At 49.6% G+C, this 11,168-nt stretch overlaps 1 long non-coding RNA gene across 1 annotated transcript; it reads left to right on the top strand.

The window, feature by feature from the left end:
• The first annotated feature begins 8,066 nt into the window (after nucleotides 1-8,066).
• LOC147976009 (uncharacterized) lies at nucleotides 8,067-9,988 on the top strand. Its single transcript, XR_015602107.1, has 4 exons — nucleotides 8,067-8,844; nucleotides 8,941-9,055; nucleotides 9,131-9,297; nucleotides 9,415-9,988. It is a non-coding gene; the product is annotated as an uncharacterized LOC147976009 (long non-coding RNA).
• The last annotated feature ends 1,180 nt before the right edge of the window (nucleotides 9,989-11,168 follow it).

Here is an 11,168-nt window from a genome sequence, read left to right as displayed (position 1 = left end):
GGAAACAGAAAAATGGATCACTATAAGTGTGAAAGCTAGATGAGTAGAACTTATTCGAGCATAACTGATTATGATTTACAAAATTTTAGAAAGAGGAGTGAATGCATAAGTGACAAAGCTAGAAGAATGGGAGTTTCCCGAAGATAAATTAGGAAGAAAAATGAATGCATAACACACTTACATGTTTATCTAGGAAATCCTTGACAAATGGTAGTTTTATTCTGTTGTACTTGTTTGTCAGCCATTGGAACACAAATTTCTCTCGTAAAGCTTGCACATCTAGCTGAAGATTAACATGGGTAAACAAGGAAGAAATGAGTTTTACATCTCATTGTATCATGTTAATCTTCCTTGTTTGTATGCAGCATACAAAGTAATCTACAACTCAAAGATTAATATAAATCTTAATTGATATGCATGTGGCCATTTTATTAATTATTCACAGAGACCATACAAAGTAATACGTTAGTCAGCCTGAATCCATCATTTAGGCAATACCTGTTGCTACTCCTATCTCATTGATGGAGATGTGCTGAATATCCGGGCCTAATACCAAACAGACACCGCATCAAACCCTAACATCTAAAGTCGCATGCCCCAGCCCAACCACACATCGGGGCTGGGTCCCGTACCGGACCGACGCACTCTCAGAGGCTGCCACCACCATTTTCCACCGGTCCATCTCTATAGGAGTAACTAATCCATCGACCTTGTCTGACCTGCCGTTGATGCCACCACGACGCCGGACAACTCCATCATGATGCAGCTGAAATTGTATACTACAACTGAAATTGGCGTTTGGTCTAAATCTCTCTCAAGATTGAGAAAGTCGAAGCTCATATCGATGAAATTTGCAACAAGGAACCAATTGGTTGGTCCTCTTCCTTGCACTGGGCAAGGGATGTGGACCTGTTTTGGGGAAATTGATAAGATAATGTGTGATTGAACTAAAAAATCAGTCGGCAAGGACATTTTTTTTGTTTCTTTAGAAAAGAAACCTTACCAATCCAGCCCTTTCTAGCGGATGTCCAACACCGAGCTTTGAGAAAATTGTTTTATGTTGAGAATGATCCAAATTTGGATTCATGAGAAGTATCTGGACATGTTTAAAAAATGCTCACAAGTACTGGGCTTTATTTGGGACGGGTCGGTGCGCATCTTGTCGACGGTGTCAGCAGATATAATGTTGAAGCTACTATCAGTCTACCACCGTCTATGAGGACCCTTGTTAGATGAAAAACGTCAACTATTGGATGGAGAACCAAAGTTGCCGCGCCATCATGACGGATACTCATCGGCTGGTGCTGACGATCGCAAGTGATTGACATTTGACATTTCGGACAATGGGTATACATTTCGATTTAGGGTATTTCCGTTGAAAATGTCCTTATGCACACGGAATGGAGGGAGTATTACACAACACAATTATTTCTTACTTTGTACACAAAAGGACACGGAAATTTATGATAGATTCTTTGGCACCACATGCTGGTACCGCTAGAAACATCAATTTCATGATCTTGGTCTGCCATTGACGGTATTTTTCACAAAATATACTAATTTTGGAGAAACCAGTGTTAAAAGAAATCGGGACTATAGTTTAGTCGTGAGAGAAGTAGCTTACTTTCCTGCAATCCGGCACTCCACCGAAGGCCACTTTGCCCGTTTCCTGGATGACTCTGTGATGGCCGCCGAACATGTATTTGAAGTTAACAAGAGCAATTCCAACATGTTAACTCAAACAAGAGATGCTTTATCTGTCTTTTATCTGTTTGGATCGGTCGCTCGTTCGACATTCGTTCCGTTTTAGTTTGATTGGGCTGTGCATCCAATTCTTGCAATCCATTTCATGTTCGCGTATAAATTTTAAAAGGTCCGCGGCCACAAATCATGCGAGTGGCCATGTCATCATCCCATAGTTCATGTCAGCGTCATGTCAACGGCCGCCATACAATGCCAGCCTAAAAAAAACTACCACACAATTCATGATAGTGCACTTGTCAACGGTCGGCGCACATGCCAGCACACAAAAAAGAAAATGGGAGTTCGATCACGCCATCTCGACCATGATCATGCCAACACACTTGCCAGTATACAAAAAAAAGATGGCGCTCTTCACCATAGATCACTCGTTGTTGAACTTGAACATGTCGACCTACATCTTCTCAAACCATGGCCTCTTCTTCGGCGACACGGTGTCCAAGTCCATCTTCATGATCTTCACCGTCGTCATCATGCTAGCGAGCGCCACTTCTTTTACCTTGGTCTTGGCATTGACAGCCTCGATCTCGAGCATCTTGGCTTGCTTCTCCGCCTCCATGTCAAGCATCTTGGCTTGCTTCTCGACTTCGAGCTCAAGTTTCCTCCTTTGGATCTCCATGAAGACATTCATTTGCTCTTTCTTGTTTTGCCGGCGCTTCTCGTCCTTTGTGTTCTTCTTGGTCATCATGCCCTCCAAAGTGGCATGCAAGACAATCGACGCCGCATCTTGCTTGTCCTCCTTCTTGTAGCGGCTCCCCCTCCCCCCACGCGCCTTGGCGGCCACATATTGCGTCTTGAACTTCTCCTCCCTGTTGATGACCATCCAACAATCGGAGAGGTTGAAGGACCTTCCCTCATGTTGGTCCTTGAACACCTTCAAAATTTGGAATGCCTACAAATGAACAACATGCAAGCATATGGGCTAACATGCAAGCATAACAGAATCAGATATGAGGAGGGGCGTATCTACACCATATCTTTCATGCCGATGCCGCTCATGGGACGTGCCTTGTTTGTCTCAAGGATGGCACAAAACTTGTTGAACTCTTGTTGTATCACCCTCCATCGCTTCGAGAGAGACACCCACCACGCTTGCTCTCCATTTGATATGGCACAAACTTCTTGTGTTCATGGTACTCACGATGAACACGAAGCCAAAAGGTTGACGCCTTTTATTCGGCGCCGACCTTGGGGTCATGCCCAATGTCCGTCCAACACTCACAAAGGAGTTTGTCCTCGAACGGCATGTATGCCTTCCTTCGCTTGCTTTTGCGCTTCTTGTTTGCGCCGACTTTGTTGGCGAGCACGTCCTCGAACAAAAGCTCCTCGTCAATGTCCACTTCATCTTCTTCCTCAAGGCCGTAGTCTCTCCAGAAATTTGTGGTCGAGCGGGAAGGTGCTGCCCATGCCGACCTGATCTTGCATGGAGGTGTCGTCCATGCCAGCTAGATCATAGGTGGCAGGCATGAATGGCATTCGGCCGTCTTGGCTTTGGGTCTCCTCGGGATCAAAGGCAGCGCGCCGGCACCACCAGCGGAGTCCCCCCTCCCCCCCTCCCGCACACTGCCTTTGAAGATGATGTTCTCGATAATGAAACAATTGGTCGTTTCATCGTCACCGGCCGCTGGCATTTCTGTCGAACAGGTTGCGAGCGCCGGAAAGCATGTCGGCAGGTATCTCCCGCGGGCGTTTCCTCGCCCCATCGGAGGATAATGCATCGGCCACCGGCGTGGCGTTGGTATTGAGGTCGATGGACATGAGCGCGGGCGTGGACGGCGCCACCACACTCGCCTCTAGCGAGCATTCCCCGGAGAAGCGGGAGGCTTGCGGATAGACATGAAAACCGAGAATCGGTTGCGTGGCAGGCGCGCACGACGACTTTGGCATCACCATCTGAGGAAATGCCAATGAGCCCGTGCCGGCCAGGGTTTAACCCTAGGTAGAACAGGGCCTTCTTCGTTGTCGCGGCGACTCGGGCATTGGTTTCCTCCTGTTGTGCGGCGGTGGAGAGGGCTGCGATGGCCGCTGATTCGATCTTTGCGTCCTGCGCGTGCCTCCGGCCCTTCCTCTCGGCCGACTACACGGCCTATTCCTCGGGCGTCAGCTGCTTCTTCTTGGGCGGCGCCGCGGTCTTGCAGGGCGCGCGAGGCTTGCCTTTGGCAGAGGCGATGAAGGCGAGGTTGGACAAGGCGAGAGAGACGAGGTCGGTGGCGGCATCGAGGGTCGGCGCGTCGTCCATGACAAGCGGACGGGAGTGTTTTGGGGAAATGGTGGTCGCTGTGTCACCGACTGGCGGGTCAGGAAAGGTGTAGGCGCGCGTCGCGAGGGTCCGTTTCGTATCCGCGCGGACGTAAATGAAACCCAAATTTAAGAAAGGAATGAATCACCCGGCAAACGAAAAGCAAACACATGTTTGTTTGGATTAGCGCGTTAAACCAACTTTTGTGTTCATTTTGATCTAAACAGACATATGCGTACGAAATAGATGGGCGGGTTGGAGTTGCTCTAATCTCCGTCTGGAGGTCGATCGGGGACACAATCATGGCGTTTGCGCTGCTGTCTTTGCAGATCGCAGCAGGTGTGCCTAATAACGACGAGTACGTGTGGAGACCATAAAAGAAAAGAGAAAAAGGAGAAAAGTTGAGCATGGGGCAGTACGAATGTTCAGGACTGCAAAAACACGTCTCGTGAAGACAGTACAACCGCGTGGCCGCGTGGGGTGAGAATCCTGCGATCTTATCCACACACACTCCCCTTTTACCCCACCGTCCGGCGTCGGCAAGGTCGTGGCACAGTTCGGGGTGCGAGATGTGCACACCGGAATAACAGTTCCTGCTTGAAGTTTGACAAAAGAAAATCCGGACACATGAACGCGAACCTCGCTGCGCATCTCGTCGCTTTGTCACAGTACCTTTTCACCTTTGGCTGGGGGAAAGGACGAAAAGCTTTACCGGAAGGACGCGGCCCCATCCGGATCCGAATCGTGCTTCATATCTCGTGTGGTGTACGAATGATGCGTCTTTGGGTGCACGCATCAGACAGAGTTGGGTGATCAGACATGCACGTATCGTTTTCCTACCAGCAAACTTTGTTTAAAGGAGGCAAATCAAACTTTTCCCTGATATTCCTACCACTTGTTTATGCTCGCTCTCCATGGGGCGTCGACATGCGGCCAGCGGCATTGCGCACACGTAGGAGATGAATCATGCTGCATGCAGGCCTCGACGACAAAGAGTTCCCAGGTGTCAACGGTCGGATGTTGCATGGCCACGTTTCCTGGTGCGCATGCAAGGGTAGTTCCAAGAGGAGCGTGACCGTGCCTTGCATTAATCTTGGAAAAGGATCAAACAAACAAGAGATTTCATTTTGTGCAACGTGGCTTTGTTTCGAAGCAAAATGACTTCATTTCGTTTGCTTCCCTTGAAATGAATCAGAGTCAATAATTCTTGTCCTTTTTAGGTGACAATGCTTATTTATTTCTTGGTTCCGGGGTAAGGGCATCTCCAACCTCATACCATATGCATCAGTCCAGATTGCGGAATACATTCAAGTGGTTTTCCGATGTAGTCCGAACATACTTTCTTTCACAAATTGGAGATAAACGTGAGGGATTTTACGGGCGTCGGACCATCTCCCTCGCCCGCACGCGTTTTCCGGTCAAAACTGCCAGCGCCGCTTCAGAGCGTCACTGCCCATATTCATGTCCGGCCCGAACAGACGCGACCGTTCACTGATACTGGCATTGAAGCGGTGCGCTAGCCGAGAGATTGCCGTCCGCGCCGCTTTCCGGTGTAGGTGACCGCTCGGCATTTAAACGACACGACGGCCGCCCGTCTGTCCATCTGCCACCCACATTACACGCGGTTGTCGAAGCGGCTACTCCGGCGGAACACGTTCGTCCCTCTGCTACCCACCATTGCTATATAAATTGTTGCCTCGACCATAGCCGCTGTCATCCGTCATCGGTCCCTCTCCGCACCACTTTGACCATGGATTCTTTCCCCGCCAAAACTCTCTGGGACGGGCAGACGCCGACAGAAGAAGGAGATGGCCGTCATTACTGCTGGCAGGCAGCCGGAGGACGACGACGTCCCAACGGAGGACGCGGCTGCCGATGAGCTGGCGGCACCCTCCTCCTCCGCGCCATCCTTGCCAGTGCATTGCACCATGACCATCGACGAGGCACATGCCCATTACAAGGATATGGTGCGGGAAGAGCAGTTCCGAGAGGTGCAGGCCAACGCCGCCTACAACCACCAACTCCTGCATGAGCATCTACAGGCAGAGGGGCAGCTCTTGGCCGGCAAGGCGATCGCGCCGAGCGCGGACTTGGCGGAGCAGGTGGCGCTGCTCGACTCCTACCGCTCCGCCTCGCCCACTAGCGGCACTGCCAGCAGGCGGCGAAACCGGCGGCCGCCTACAAGGAGTGCGACGAGGCGGGCGAGGCGGTCTTCGGCGAGACCGGCGACGAGGACGACATTGCCGGATCCACCGAGGCCGCTGTCGGTGTCAAAACCAGCTGATCTCGGGTAGGGGGTCCCGAACTGTGCGTCTGCAGATCGAAGGTAACAAGAGACGGGGGACATGATATTTATCCAGGTTCGGGCCCTCTTAATGGAGGTAATACCTTACTTCCTGCTTGATTGACTTTGATGAGTATAGGGGTTACAAGAGTTGATCTACCTCGAGATCGTAATGGCTAAACCCTAGATGTCTAGTCTTTATGATTTGTGATTGTCTCTACGGACTAAACCCTTTGGTTTATATAGACACCGGAGGGAGGCTAGGATTGTACAGAGTCGGTTTACAGGGAAAGGAAACTACACGTCTGGCCGCCAAGCTTGCCGTCCACGCAACGGAGAGTCTCATCCGGACACGGGGGAAAGTCTTTTATCTTGTATCTTCACGGCCCATCAGTCCGGCCCACATCACATAGCCGGACGCCCGAGGACCCCCTTATCCAGGACTCCCTCAGTAGCACCCGAAGTTGCCTTCAATGACGACGTAGTATCCGACTTTATGTCTTCGGTTTTGCAAGGCGAGTTCTCCATTACACTTCGGATTTGATGATAATTTGGGTCCACATTAAATATTGATTCTTTGCCACCGTCGCCTCGGCTTCCACATGCCGGATGAATGTGAACGGTCTAGGTGCTTCTTTTACAAATAACCCCTCAACCACGCAGGGAAGGCGTCTATTTATGGAGATTAGATCTTCGATGCCATTCCCCACCATGCAGAAATCCTTAGAACTCGCCATAGGAAATTTTCCAAACATGGTCGGCGCTCCTAGATCATCCTCACGCCCCCTCGGCCCTCAAAAAGGCGACTGGGAAAGCTGCTCGGTATCCCGCGCCCATCTGAATAAACTTCAGACGCATGGATATCTTCCTCCCGCGGATCTAGTCTCCGTTCGGGCTGGATTAACTTCCATCAATGACGAAGCCCTGGCGGAGAATTTCCCCAATCCTTCTAAAGAGGAGCGGGTGTGCTTCGTTTCCTTCCTTTTGAGAGGCGTAGGATTTCCTATCCATCCTTTCCTCAGAGGTCTCCTGGAGTATTATGGTCTCCAACTGCACAATCTGACGCCAGGCTCCATCCTGCACATCGCGGGATTCGTTGCTCTTTGTGAGCTGCTCCTAGGTTGTGAGGCTCATTTTGAGCTATGCGGAAATATTTCTGCCTCGTCCCCCGCTCCCAAAAGGGATCTATATTCAAGGTGGGTGGCGCTGAAGTATGGCGCCTAGCCGGGACAGGATACCTGTCCGGTACTCCGAAGAACGCATCCGAAGAGTGGCCCTAGGAATGGTTTTATATCGAAGACGTCGTTCTTCCGGACCCAATCCGGCGCGGTCTTCCCGAATTCTCCAGCGCTCCTTTAAAGAAGCGCGCTAGCTAGCATCCCCGAAGCCTCGAGCAAGGAGACAGTGCGGAGGTCGAGAGGCTGGCGAGCAAGATCAGAGTACTTGCCAACTCCGGGCTGTCTATAATCAAGGTAATGGTGATTTCAATAACGCGATGCGTTCAGCCGCTCCAATCTAGAGGCTTTCCTATGTGGAATTACAACGGGGAGGACGACGCGTCCCGTTGTCTACGCAAGGGTCCAGACAATTTTGCCGCCCTGGCCACCATCCTAGCTAACCTTTACAAAGGGGAGAAGGAAGACTTCACTCGCTTGAAATGTCGGGAAGGTTTTTCCATGTATAACCCCATCGACTGGGTGAGTTTTTTAATTATTGGCCATACTCAACCTTTTTCCAGATTTATGTTAGTCAAATTTAATCCAGCTACTTTTAATAGGAATGGAGAAAGGTCGTCGAGGGGGTCTACAGCCCCGCTCCACAACCAAAGGACCATGTTCGAGACCTGGATCCCAGAATGAAGAAGATCCGGATATATTCAAAGAACTTAAGGAGGGGGTCTTCTATTAGGCGAGCTACGATGACACAGAAGTGGCCATTATAGCCGATTACCCCGGCCTTCTCCCCCCTCTCATGTAAGTACCCAGGAGACATCTCCTCCAAAAGAGTTTTCCTGTTGCGCTTCACCCACTACACTGTCTCATGCTCCGAAGGGGCGGCGCTCGTCTCGCCGAGCTGTATCAAAGGTGTCTTCTAAGAAGGCGGTGCCCACGCAGGGCGAGTCTTTGAAAAGAAGGGCAAACGGTGATACTACCGAGCCCCCACCTTCACCAAAGAGGTATAGTTTTTAACATGTATTCGGTGAATAGACTGAATTGTGATGTTTTCTGCTAGGCCATTTTTTAGGAAGAGCATACGTCGAACTATATCCGGGGACCTTGCCGGCCATGCATCGACCAATCCGGCCCCGGACCCTGCCATAAGGACTAGGGTTGATACGGGCAAATTGTAGGATTGTCATCTCCAAGAGGATTCAGATAATGTGTCCGTCACCAATTCCGAAGTGGAGAGCGCAATGAATCATCGGCGGTGGAAATAGGCCATGCACGACCCAAGTTTTACCAAAGAGGCGTTCAATGCCCTCAACTCTGCGGATGCATATATCCGAGCTGCTCGGGATGGACTTGCCAGAGCCACTCACCAGCTTCCAAAGGATATGCAGGTAAGAACTTTGTGTGGATTCAATAACCATGTACCAGTAGCCCCCGAGACTTGAAGTAGTTGGCCCAACTGATTTAAGGGTTGTTTATATTATCAGGCACTCATGGCGAAAAATAACACGTTGTCCAAGGAGCTTGAAGAATGTCGGACCAAGCTAACTGTTGTCACCGCCGAACGGGAAAATTTGAAGAAATTCAAGAAGGCACCGGATGGTAAGCACAACAGTGTCCGGAAAATATGATTCTGTGCTAACAATGATTGTTGAATATGCATTGTTTTGTTTTCAGCAGCAGGATCGGCAAATCAGTTGGAGGAGAGGCTAAAGGCTGCTGAGGCGGACAAATAGCATGCCGAAGGGCAAGAAGCCGCTGGTTAACGTGTATTAACACGAACCATTAACGAGAAGAACAAACTACAAGATGCCAACATCAAGCAAGCCGAAGAGCTAAAGGACGTAAGAGCCCAACTGTCGGATGCCTTGAAGGAGAACAGAAAGCTGAAAGGCAACATATTTAGTATGTCCTTGAACCTAAATTTCATAAGATCCCCTGATGGAAAGTTGTTCCTGTAGGTTTGTTAACTGGGCGGCCTGAGGGAGAAGTGTCCGGATTTCAAGGCGACTTGCTGCAAGAGCTATCCAAAGTGCACGAGTGAGCTCGGAAAGCAATGAGGAACATGGCTAAGGCTTTATGGCCATCTGATTCTCCTCCAGGAATGATGGGGGAGCTCGCGAATTTATTCATGGGAGCTCATCTTTGTTTTGAGCTATGGAAGGCATCAGCATGCCGAGAAGGTGCACGAGAAGCCTGGGTCATGGTGAAAACGCGGTATACCGGACTTGATCCGAATCATATGGCCCGGGTCAGACCTTGGGGACCAGACGGACAAGAAATTCTGGTTAGCTTGGTGTACGACCAAGTAAAGATAGCCGCCAAATTTTCACAGCAGGACTGTAAACTAGATAGCCTGATAGATGACATAGATAAAGAGTAGGTGTGTGATTTCATGTAACAATACATTTTATCATCAAACTTATCTCCGGCCGAATTGTAAAAGATTGTCATGGCAGACCTTCCGCTTCGACCTCCGAAACCCAAGGGTGGAGTGCTTACAAATACTATACCTCTGGAAAACACCAAGTATGTTCGGAAACCAGGCAATCCGGCCATAGTGCTTGAACAGACAAACTATATTTGGAGAGTTATGTTATATTACTTTTTAATGTAAGAAACATCTTGCATAGAGAATAGTTCCGTTAAGGGTTCCTCTCCCTGGGTCAGCATGCATTTATTTATGCATGACTGAGTCGTGATGCAAAAGAATCACATGAGTCTTTGTATTTTGATAGTTTATATTGCAACGAAGGCAGTTCGTCGTTTGTCCGCCGACCAATTATTCCCTTAAGAACGCTAGCTTTCAGCTTCACCCGTATGAGGTACATGTACGGATGACCTGGCTGTAACAATCGCAGAGGTGCTCCCTTTATGCCCTAGCCGAACAAGCGGGAACGCAGGGCATAAGCACAGGATCCAGGCAACCCAGTTTGGCAAAAACTTAAGTCATAGAGGTGCATATAATGGTGAAGACAGGACATATGTGAGCAAACAACACATATATATGGTGAGATTTACGCCCAAAATAATAAGCTCTATTGAGAGAAGCCCCTAGTTATGATGGGGTGTGTACATTTAAGCATGCGTACCCCTCAAGTGTGCGGCTTACCCGAACACATGCTAGAAATCGCAAGGAAAACTAAAAAAGGGAAAAAAGAAAAGGAGAAAAAGGGAACGAGCAAAGGTATGTGTCTGGACTTAGGCGTAGAATCTTCGGAGCCTAGCAGCGTTCCATGGGTTCGGCTCTAAGCGATTGTCTGATGCATTGCGAAGGCGATAGGCTCCTCTAGAGAGGACTTCATCTATAATGAAGGGACTGTTGGGTAACGTAGTAATTTCAAAAAAATTCCTACGCACACGCAAAATCATGGTGATGCATAGCAACGAGAGGGGAGAGTGTTGTCCATGTACCCTCGTAGACCGAAAGCGGAAGCGTTAGCACAACGCGGTTGATGTGGTCGTGCGTCTTCACGATCCGACCGATCAAGTACCGAACGCACGACACCTCCGAGTTCAGCACACGTTTAGCCCGATGACGTCCCTCGAACTCTGATCCAGCCGAGTGTTGAGGGAGAGTTTCATCATCACGATGGCGTGGTGACGATGATGATGTTCTACCGACGCAGGGCTTCCCCTAAGCACCGCTACAGTATTATCGAGGTGGACTATGGTGGAGGGGGGCACCGCACACGGCTAAAAGATCAAACGATCA

Source organism: Triticum urartu, chromosome 4A, assembly GCF_056163025.1.
Source record: "Triticum urartu cultivar PI428250 chromosome 4A, HENAU_Tu73, whole genome shotgun sequence".
NCBI classification, from domain to species: Eukaryota; Viridiplantae; Streptophyta; class Magnoliopsida; order Poales; family Poaceae; genus Triticum; species Triticum urartu.
Note: the sequence above shows the minus strand (reverse complement) of the source record. Positions and strands in the feature narration are given on the sequence as shown.